Genomic DNA, 11,887 nt, shown 5'->3' on the forward strand with positions numbered 1-11,887 from the left:
GCATTAGTTCCTTGGGGTTCTAACTTTGGGAACTTTAGCTAAGCTTTGATTGCCATGTCCCATTGCAAAATCCCTTCCCTGTGGCATTTGCTGCCTCCTCTTTCTCTCCCCTTTGTGATGCATCTCTCCACCTTCCCCACACAGCCCTCTAGAATCAGTTTTAATTAATGATAATTAAACATGACATGACAGTGGGTGCCATTTAAGGATCAGGAGGTGCTCTGGTGACAGTAAGCTTAGCTGTGTCGGTACATTTCAACACAGTGACATTCGGGAAAGGGTCACTGCTGCTGCCCTAAGACAGGGGAATTCTTCCTCATACTCTTTTCTGTTGTAACCCAGAGATTGCAGGATGGTAAAAAGCTTCATCAGAAGGACTAATTTGAGAAGAAAATGGAGGAGGATAGAGGCTCAATGGTGGTTCCTCCAAATACTCTGATGTCAAATCCTATGGCCATAGATAGCCGTCAGTCACAATTCTCTTTGCCTCTAAGCATTCAGCTTGGGAGCCAGGCAGTGGCTCAGTTTGTCCAGTGACCTCCAGTTCAGTTACTGATTCCTGCTTTAAATTCTCCTTGTAGAAAGCTGGCAAAGAGATGTAGCTCTGGAGCAGAGCACATCTTTTCCATGCAAAGGCCCTAGGTTCAACCTCAATCTCCAGGAAGTGTTGGGAACAATCCAGATAGTCAGCTAGCCAGTGTAGATAGTACTGATCAAAATGGACCTATGGTGTGAGAAGGTATGTGACAACTTCCCATTCCACTTGGAGTCCTGCCTCTTCTCATTAATTTACTAAGCCTACATGAAACTTCTTTTCTTATCTAAACATATGAAGTAGTGTCATACTGAATCAGAGCAATCTAGCCTGGTATTGACAATTATGAGTAGCTGCCACTCTCTGGTGTGCTGCATAGAAGTTTTCAACATTCCTTACTCCCTGATCATTTAAACTGCAGATATTGGGATTGAAACTAAGACTATTGGCTTACAAGGCTGGTGTTCCTCCACCTCCCAAGATGGGTATAAATGAAAGAAGGACATTGATGGGTTAATATATGTAGATATGAAGCTTAGATACTGTATGTCATCACTTTAATTATTTATCTGCATCCTGAATTATTATTGAGCTTCTTCTTCTTCTTTGCATATATGCAGCCTCCTAGATTTCACAGATGAAAAAGACAGACACCTTTGTTTAATTGTAACATCCTTATCTCAAACCAAGGATCAAACCAAAGATTGGCCAATTGGGGCGGAGAGATCTTCCTAAGAATGTCCCATGGGAACAACATGGCAGAGCCTCATTCCCATAGGGTTTCCCATCTCAGATTTCAAAGAGACCGTTGTCAGACCTGCTAAGTGTAGCAAAGTCACTTCTTGAAGCAGTGCCAAATCTCTCTCTCTCTCTCTCTCACACACACACACACACACACACAGATGGTATACCCAATTATTAGTCATCTGATCATCTGATTTTCAAATAAGCCCACAATTCACAGGTGCTTTGAATTTGTCTATCCACCAGTGAAAGTCACAAATATCCCCCTCCTTCTTCTTTCACAGGGGCGGGGAGTATTTGGCCACAGCTTCAAAGTTTATAATGTATTTATTTCATTTATTTAATGAAGGTCTCTCCTGCCCTTCAGAAGCATTGCCTCATAAGGGGTAAAAGTGAACCAGAGTGCAGTCATGGTTACAAAGAAGCTGTCTTATATCAAGTCAGACTATTGGTCCATCTCACTTAGCGTTGTCTTCACTGATTGGCAGCAGTAGCCTAAGATTCCAGGGTCTTTCTCAGCCACACTTGGAATTGACAGGGATAAATTCCAACACTGTGATCCAGTGATTCTGTAGATGCCTGTAACTTTTTGTATGAAAAGCATATGCTCTGCTAATGAGATACAGTGTTTCCCTTCTTTATGATATCTGTACCACAGTTTTTTGCAGGATTAAAATTGGACACTAAGGCTGCATTCACATGGTACTTTATTCCATTTGGCCGACATTCTCATACTAATTTCTACATTATATTTGACTTTGTTTTTCCTGGAAGCAAATAACATTGAAATGAGCAGCAACCTTGCACTGTATCCCACTGTATTTCTGGAAGTGGGTTTGAGTTCGTGTCATTGCATGAAGATCACTGCACTCTAGAGGAGAGCCCCAAAATATGAGAAGCCCCATCCCACAATAACTAAGATCAAGGTTTTCAGTGTGGCTGTACCTGTTACATGAAAGAGTAGCCCAGCTGAGATACAGCAGGTGCCCAATATTTGTACTTTCCTAAAACAATTGAAGACATTTTTGTTTTTTCAACAGGGTGAAAATGTCTCTGACTTAGGTTCAAAAACAATACAAAATAAACACCTATTTTAAATTGTTGTCATTGCAATCTTTTTAAAGCTGTTGTTGTTGTTGTTGTTGTTTAAATGTGTTAGTTGCTTTATTTTGTCCAGGACAACCCAAAGCAACTTTTATGTAAATCTCCTTGAGACTCATGTGGAAGTTGATTCATACATTAATATACATTAATATAATCATGAATTAATAAACACACATTTTCTTGATCATATGGAACCCTGCCCAGTTATTTTTACCTCCCAAGGTTCACCTCCAAGCTTTTTCTGAGTGCTTTCTGGGAAATGATTATGCTTCTAGGATTCCTGCAAGCCTGCACAAGAGAATCCCATGTCACCTTGTGTATGTTCTTATTCCCTCCCCAGGATGATCTCATTGACACTGGCACTCATTAATATATTGATATATTGGCAGACAGAATGGAGGATAATGTTTCATGAGGCCTCTTTTCTCAGAATAAAACAATGGCATACCCTCCCACATTTCTCCAATGAATATAGGGATGTATTATTATTATTATTATTATTATTATTATTATTATTATTACCACCCCACCCATCTGACTGGGTTTCTCCAATCACTCTGGACAGATTCCAACATATAAAAAATATAATAAAGCATTAAACATTCAAAAGTCTCCCTATACAGGGCGGCCTTCAGATTTCTTCTAAAGGTTTTTATAGTTACTTAACTCCTTGGTTTGGGGGTCAAATAATTCCATACCCTACAACATTTCACTGATGAAAATAGGGACGTCCTAAGGAAAAGCAGGACTTTCCAGGATCAAATCAGAAACCAGGACGACTTCTGTAAATCCAGGACTCTCCTTGGAAAATACGAACACTTGGAGGGTCTGCAATAGCTTAATTCAACATAGTAGCTTATTTTTGAAAAAGTCCACCTTACTAGTGGGTCCTGACACAGTTGAGAACCAATGGATCACAACGTTGGGCTCAGGTGTGAGCCTTGCAAGACCTCAGATCCAAGCTGCCTCGCAGCTCAAGATTTGAATTAATTCCTAATTAGTGCCTTCAACAACTGCTTTGTCAGCAGACAAAGTAGGGAGATGCCTAGATCAGTGTTTTTCAACCACTGTTCCGCGGCACACTAGTGTGCCGCGAGATGTTGCCTGGTGTGCTGTGGGAAAAATTGAAAAATTACTTTATATATAGTCAATATAGGCACAGAGTTAATTTTTTTAAACATTTTCTAATGGTGGTGTGCCTCGTGATTTTTTTCATGAAACAAGTGTGCCTTTGCCCAAAAAAGGTTGAAAAACACTGGCCTAGATTAGAATTTACAAAGTGCTACGTATGACCTCAGCCTGCCACTCAGCCTTAGATTGCTTCACAATGCAGTGTTTTTTTTATCTCATTTGATTTTAATTATTAGTATTTTGTTTTGCTTCTGGCATAGATTAGATTTAGAAATGCCATCCAAATGAGTCCCAAAATTTTAGCATTTTAATGACTGCAGTGGTTTTCTTGGCCTACAAGTGTGCTACATGAATTGGCAGGCACTGCACAGTTCGTTTCCATGCCACAGCAAATGGAAACAAATGGTGCAGCGTTAGCCAATCCAACTGATGAGGTGCAACAAATAAAGAACTCACCAGCAGGTGTTTCACTGAAGGGGAACTTTGTAAGCCAGGAGCCACAACATTCAGAAGGCTCAACTTTGAACTGTCTGCATTCAAGGTTAACTGAGAACACGTAGGGTATTTGAAAAAGGGGTGGGAGAGAAAATTGATTCAGTTTCCATTTAAGACAGAAACAATGCTCAGCTTGTTATAGCATGGTGCTGATCCAATCCCTGTACGGGACAGCTGCATATTCCTGTGTTGCAGGAGGTTGGACCAGATGATCCTCAGGGTCTCTACCAACTCTAGAATTCTATCATTCCATGATTGCTTATCCAATTCACACTTCCCTGAATTTTGCATTGACGTTCTCTAGTATAGTAATAAAGTTTTGTACGGTATGCTATTTTCCCCAATGTGTGCATTTTTATTCCCACTTCACTTTACTATATGAAGTACGAACTCAGGACAAAAGGAAGAGGAAGGCACATTTGGCAAATCCTCACCATGATCAACTCCTGCCCGGAAACCTATGTCCCCATTGTGGAAGGACGTGTGGATCACACCATTAAGACCATATTCATGGAAGACAATTTTACTTTATGGATGGAAGAAGAAGAAGAAGAAGAAGAAGAAGAAGAAGAAGAAGAAGAAGAAGCGGAGGAGGAGTATATGCATTTTTGTATATATTACTTGCCTGGTGAAGTGCATTGCAAAATTCAGAGAAGTGCAAATATTGAAGGATGGCTGAGTTCTAGTTCTAGTCAGGAAGTGAGAAAGAGGTAGAATCACCTTTAAATGTTAACTGAATTGAATTTCCCCCCCATCCCAAGTTAAAACCCCACTTCCTAATCCACTTCTTATCGGTTTTTCTATTCTTTTATTTTATACCAGGCAGAGGGCCTTCTTGGTAGTGGAGCCTGCCCTGTAGAACGCCCTCCAATCAGATGTCAAGGAAATAAACAACTATCTGACTTTTAGAAGACATCTGAAGGTAGCCCTGTTTAGGGAAGCTTTTAATTATCAATATTTTATCGCTTTTTTATTCTGTCAGAAACTGCCAAGAGTGGCTGGGGAAATCCAGCCAGATGGGCGGGGTATAAATTATTATTATTATTATTATTATTATTATTATTATTATTATTATTATTAACTGTCATGCACATGATGTGGGGGGTGAATTGGGTCCTTGAATAATTCATTTTGTGCCCTTACATGGCAATTGGAGGTGGGTGTTGTCACAGCTTTATGTATTAGTTGCATTATTGTTTTGTGGTGATTAAAGAGTTGCACCTATGGATTTAAAGTAAAGGGCTCCATTGTTCAGAACGGAGCGCAAACAAGCCACTGAGCTTACAAGAATAACAAAAAAGGAGGTAAGGAATGATACCAGGTATCGTGGGGGCTGGCAGTGGCAAGGAAGGAATGGAAGAGAAAGAATTATTAGTGTGGATTCCTGTGGCCTTTATCTTGCACATTGGGAACTTAAGAGGAGACCAAACCCTTGGTGAATCATGGAGGTGGCAAGCAGGGCCAAGTTGTGTCTTAGTGTAATTGAAATGAAGTCACTGGTGTTGCTCAAGCAGGTTTATTTAACCCTGAATGTCTCATCATCCCAAGCAAAGCAAGGACACCAAGCATTGTTTGTTCTCACATAAACAGGAAGTGGTTGCAAATGTACATATGACACAGATGGGGAAACCTATAGCCCTCTACAGGTAGATATTGTGGATTCCAGCTTTCCTCATCCCTAACAGGGGATGGTAAGTGTTGGAGTCCAACAATATCTGGAGGGCTACTGGAACATAGGAAGCTGTCTTGGACCAAGTCATACCATTGGTCCATCCAGCTCAGTATTGTCTACACTGACTGGCAGTGGTTTTTCCAGGGTTTTAATTGCCTCCAATTCCTGTATTTCCACCATGGCAAGTGCAAATTTGACAATCTGTTTTTGCACAGATAATGAATAGTTTCTCTTCAACACAGCTACACAACTAGAATTGTGTTTTTCATATTATATAATCTGGCTTTATTTAGGCTGATAATTCTCTTTTAGACATCTCTAACCCTCCCTTACAGAACCAAAATTCACAGTGTTCCCAAGGAAGAGGGAATGGCTTTAAACCAATTTGAGTACAGTATTTAGTGTGGATCTAGCTTAGTGGTAGCAGCTTCTTTGGTACAAATCAAGTCCAAACTATGGGCTAGTGACCTTCTAGTGCATTTTACTGAACATTTGCTGTCCACCAGTCCTATTCTTGCCTTGATGTGGCTTTCCCTCTATTCTCCTGAGTAGGCAGCAGGGGAGCACTGCAAAAGCAGATCAGAATGCAGCCAATAAACTACAGTGGTGCCTCGGGTTACAAACACCTCGGGTTACACACTCCACTAACCCAGAAGTGGTACCTCGCATTAAGAACTTTACCTCAGGATGACAACAGAAATCGCATGGCGGCAGCGTGGCAGCAGTGGGAGGCCCCATTAGTTAAAGTGGTACCTCAGGTTAAGAACAGTTTCAGGTTAAGAATGGACCTCCGGAACAAATTAAGTACGTAACCAGAGGTACCACTGTATACCATAACTAGTCCTGTGTTCCATTCTTCTGTCCAGAAGTACCATAAAATCCCATTGCATATACCATAGTTAACCTGTTATGGAACAAGGCAGCTGTAGACTATATAGTACTACAGATGTTTTGGACTGCAACTCCCACCATCCCTGGCCATTGGCCTTGCTTTGTCAGGGATGATGGGTGTTGTATACCATCTGTAAGGCACCATGTTGGCCATCTGTAGTATATGGTAGCAAATGGGACATACAGCTGAGTTAGATAACCCCTGCAGTTTCTTCAACCTCTTTGCTGCTGCGGTAATTTCAGTACATGAAAAACAAGGAGTGATACATACATTTGCATGTTTTAATATTATGCCTCAAGCACTTACCAGTTATGAAGTAACATCTTCAGTGAGTCATTTTACAGCAAAAAACAGTCAGCATATACTAGCACAAATAAATAGAACAATCTTAGGCCAGGGTTTCATAATACCTAATAATATCTGTATTTTTGTTTACTAGCAAAGATGATCTGTTTCAGTAGCAGAAAGACTGTAGAAGGGATGATGTTTAAGACCAGACCTTGGTTATCATTAGGGCAATTTTCTTGCTGTTCTTTGTAGTTTCATCTGTATACAGCAGGGGTGGGAAAACTTTGGCCCTCAAAGTTGGGGAGTTGCTGTTGTCAGACACCAACTCACATCAGTCCAAGCAGAATGGCTGGTAGACAGGGAGTGTGGGAGTTAGCAGGGGGCTGGGTCCCCTTGATGTTTGTCTGGGAATCATGTGTGACATCACAACATCATGCATGATGCCCAGATGCAACGCTGTTGAGCAAGCCAGCAACAGAGTGGCTCCTCCTCCTCCTCCTGCCACAGAGAGAAAGCAGCCCACAGGTCATGGTGGTGGCAGGAGGCAGAGGAGCTGCAGGTCATGGAAGATGAGCTGCTGCACAACTCCTGAAAGTTGTGTGCAACATCAGGCTCCTCCATTTGCTTTCCTGAGTCAGCATACCTGATGGTACAGCACATGGTTTTGTGTGAAAAAGATTCCAGGTTCAGTTCCTGACATCTCAAAGTAGGGCTGGGAACTGCAGCAGATTCTTACGTTCTTAAGACCCTGAACAGGGGACTCTTGCAACTCAACCCAGCAAAATAATAAAAAGTATTCAAAGACATTTTTTAAAATAAAGCACTTATGAAGCTGCCTTATATTGAATCAGCCGCATTGGTCCATCTAGCTCAGTATTGTCTGCACCAGGCAGTGCTCCCCCCCTAAAAAAAATGTTTAGGGGTATTCTCATTTTCCTACTCATATTGAAATACTACCCATCAATGAAGCCAAACTTAGATTCACAAAATGTTTAGGGGTATGCGTACCCCTGTGTCCCCCCAGGAAAAAAAGCACTGACACCAGGGTTTCCCCAACTTGGACTACAACTCCCATCATCCATAGCTAGTAGGACCAGCGGTCAGAGATGACGGGAACTGTAGTCCAAAAACAGCTTGGGACACAAGCTGGGGAAACCCTGGTCTACAGTGAGACCTTCTGCATGCAAGCTACTGTCTTTCCTCATAAACAAAATAGGGACAAAATGGAAAATACCAGGAAACAGATTGCAAACAGGGAAAGGTGGAGCACACAGGAAGGTAATGGAATGAGGAATATATCTTGTCGCATAGTTAAACACCTCTTCATGGGTGGTCCGAAACAGTAATGGATTATAGAATGTTTTTGTTTGGTCACGGACAACACCTTCTCATACAAAATACAAAGACTTATTTTTAACTAGTTGCTTTTTTTTAAAGGAAAGCCAGGAGCCTGATAAGATTCCTTAGCAAGACACATCTCCTTCACCTCTTCCACTCAAAGGTAGGAGACAAAGTAGGTAGGTAAAGGTAAAGGGACCCCTGACCATTAGGTCCAGTCATGTCCGACTTGGGGTTGTGGCGCTCAACTCACGTTACTGGCCAAGGGAGCTGGTGTACAGCTTCCGGGTCATGTGACCAGCATGACTAAGCCGCTTCTGGCGAACCAGAGCAGCACACGGAAACGCTGTTTACCTTCCCACCAGAGCGGTACCTATTTATCTACTTGCAATTTGACGTGCTTTCGAACTGCTAGGTGGGCAGGAGCTGGGACCGGGCAACGGGAGCTCAACCTGTTGCGGGGATTCGAACCGCCGACCTTCTGTTCAGCAAGCCCTAGACTCTGTGGTTTAATGCACATTGCCACCTGTGTCCCAAAGTAGGTAGATCAAAGCCATTAAAATTGAGAATTTGCATTTGGGATTCCAGCCCCACCCCATCATCATCAATTTATTTATTTCATTACCCCTATGGCCATAGCACATAGTAAAAGACCAGGCAGTAGCCTGACACGATTATGCAAAGAATACAACAGATACAGTTAAAACAAATGGAAGTAAAATCGTACAGGATAAACCAAATAAAATAAAAAGCACTAGCGAGCATGACGACAATGTCCATGTTGGGAATATACATAAGACTATGGCCATAGCACATAGTAAAAGACCAGGCAGTAGCCTGACACGATTATGCAAAGAATGCAACAGATACAGTTAAAACAATTGGAAGTAAAATCGTACAGGATAAAACAAATAAAATAAAAAGCACTAGCGGGCGTGACGACAGTGTCCATGTTGGGAATATACATAAGACTAAGGCTAAGGGAAGTTGGCCAAAAAGGTGGTCCTGAGTTTCAGGGCCTGTAATATGTAGATGGCCACTCCACGTGAAACCAAGGGGTTGGCATCCACCAGTAGATATTTCATGCAGTCATCGTCCCTGGCGATAGTCGGTGGGATTAGAGGAAGAAGCATAGATCTTATTGAGGCATATAGTGGGCAGTAGAGGAAGAAGTGAATAAAGTCCTCTATCTTTCCCTTGTTGCATGGGCAGAGTAGAGCAGAGTGTGATCGATGTCTATAAGTCAGAAAGTCTGTGCCATGTGTCTGTGTATGTATGTGTGCAGGATATCTAAATGTACAGTGCAGAACATCCAGAACCCAAGAATATTTAAAAATGAAATCTGAATGTTAGGGGAATAAAAAGAGGTGGAATATTCTGGAGGGAGCCAAGACTTGGCTCAATAATAGCTCCACCTTCCTCCCCATAAATATTCATATTTAAGTAATCTGCTAGAGAGCCAAAGCCTGCTTGCAGTAGGATATTTCATGCATATTTCATTTCTTCCATTACTCAACCACTTTTTCAGCTAGGAAATATCTCTGATGTATTAGGGCTGAGAGAGTAAAGCAGAGAACATGTTGTGTATTTGGTCAGGTGAGCAATAACATCTATGCCGATGCTTAATAAAGGGGTTCCTGGAAAGTCCAACAAGCTTCCACTTGAGGAGTCTCTAATTAAATAGGGAGTGAGTGCCTCATTATTGGAAAGCAGGAGCAGTGATGCTAAGTGGGGCCAAACCAGTAACAGGAAAAGTTTTTTTTTTTTTCTTCTGTCCCCTTAAGACCTGATCTCCCCCTACAGTTGGGTATTGAATTCTGCAGCTTTACCAAACTCCAGGAGGTAAATGGGAAGAATTTAATGGGAAGAAGCAGATGATTCAGAATATTCCCTTGGATGGGGAAAAGTAATGTCTCCATGAAAGACCAGAAACATCAGTTTTAAGTAATATACTTATGTTTAACCTCTGGAGTGAAAGTGCACTTTTGATGTCTATTCAGTGCCTTAGACTGAGTCTTAGGCCAATTAGGCACCTGGAACACGCAATTTGCCAAGGCACATTAACAAAATGCCAAATAAGGTACTCAAATCAGATTCCCCACACCCCATTTTAGTAATATGTATTTTGGTCTGGTAGAAGAAGCTATCTTATTTCAAAAGATATTTATTAAGCTTTGGAAGTGTACAGCCAGTCCTTGATGTCATTTACAGCAATTAAACTGTTGTTGTTGCCTTGTTGGAAGGAACATTTGGGGATATCTCAGTTATCTTTCTGAATACATGAAAACTGCAGGAAGGGAGAGTCTTGGCCACTATGAGAACATTGGCCTGATCCAGTAGGCCTGATCTTATGTTTATCTCTTAGTGAGTTCAGCTTCTAGGTTGTTGTTGTTTTTGTTTTGCATTTTGAGAAACATCTCTCTCTCTCTTTTTATCCCTACTATGACCTTAAAGCAGTTTCACTTTCAAAAAGTGATGTTAACACTTTTTTTTTTTTAAAGAGCAAATATAATCTAAGATGATACAAAGATAATTCTTGGTGGTAGAAAAGAAAACCTCGAATGAAACATCAAATGGAATGTCTGGACCTCATGGTTCTACCTAATGCACAAGCATTTTGTGCTATTCACTAAAAACATTCCCTTGTGGTGGACACAGTGTATGAAAGATTCCAGTGACCTCATGTTATAGTAGTGTTTGGTTTTGCTGCCAGACTCCTTCAGTGTATCTTCACTAGTGTACAACTCTGTTCCTACACACTCCATCCTGGAAGTCAGTAGTAAACAGTGAAATGAATGGAGGATATGGTGGAGCATACTTTATTCCTCCACTATCCAAAGGATCCCTGTCATGAAAACAATGTCCAATGCCAGGGTTGCTTACTGGACCTCTTTTAAGAGTAATACCTCCTTAGAGGTCTTCCTGAAGTAGAACTCTTTAAGTAACTTAACAGTGCAATCCTAGACATGCCCACTTCCAAGGTAATGGGTACTGCAGACTTAATTAAGACATCTGAAATACACTTGCCCATGGCCTTTAGCTCCATTATCATCAGACATCCCACTTCATCCAACAACCCCACCCTTTCTCACTTGCTGCTCCTGAGGCTTTGAGCTATTTCCCAGAAAACCTATATGATGCAGACTCTTCCATTTCCTTCGTATCTCTCCTCAAAGATCTCCCACCTTGTATGTAAAACTTTTAGCATAACTTCTCAGTTCCCATAACCTCAAACTTTCCATAAATGGTGGGAAGAATATACTCTAAATATGTCTAAGTATGTGCAATTGAAATAACTGCATACTTTCCCACATTCTTTACCCCATCCATTTCCATCCTCTTCCTCTATTCCTCCCCTGTAAGCTCCTCAGAGGCAGGGACATGTTCTCTTATATTTTGTAAAGCACCATCCACACCAATGCAGAAGGATAATCAATATTATCCTTCTGCAACCTTATTAGGAGCATCACAGTGCTGCCACGTTTACTGAAATATTGCACTTCAGTGCTACTGTTCACAAGTTGTTGTTTCCTGGAGCTCATATTTCAGTATAGGTTACCTGGGGTGTCACCACTCCCAAAGTGCTAGACAAATAATGGAGGCTGGATGAGGGTGGATGAACATGGAGAAAAGACGGCTGGGCATGGTAGGTTCAGGTGTGGTCTCTCAGTTGCATTTACTTCTTCCT

Source organism: Lacerta agilis, chromosome 14, assembly GCF_009819535.1.
Source record: "Lacerta agilis isolate rLacAgi1 chromosome 14, rLacAgi1.pri, whole genome shotgun sequence".
In the NCBI taxonomy this organism is placed as follows: Eukaryota; Metazoa; Chordata; class Lepidosauria; order Squamata; family Lacertidae; genus Lacerta; species Lacerta agilis.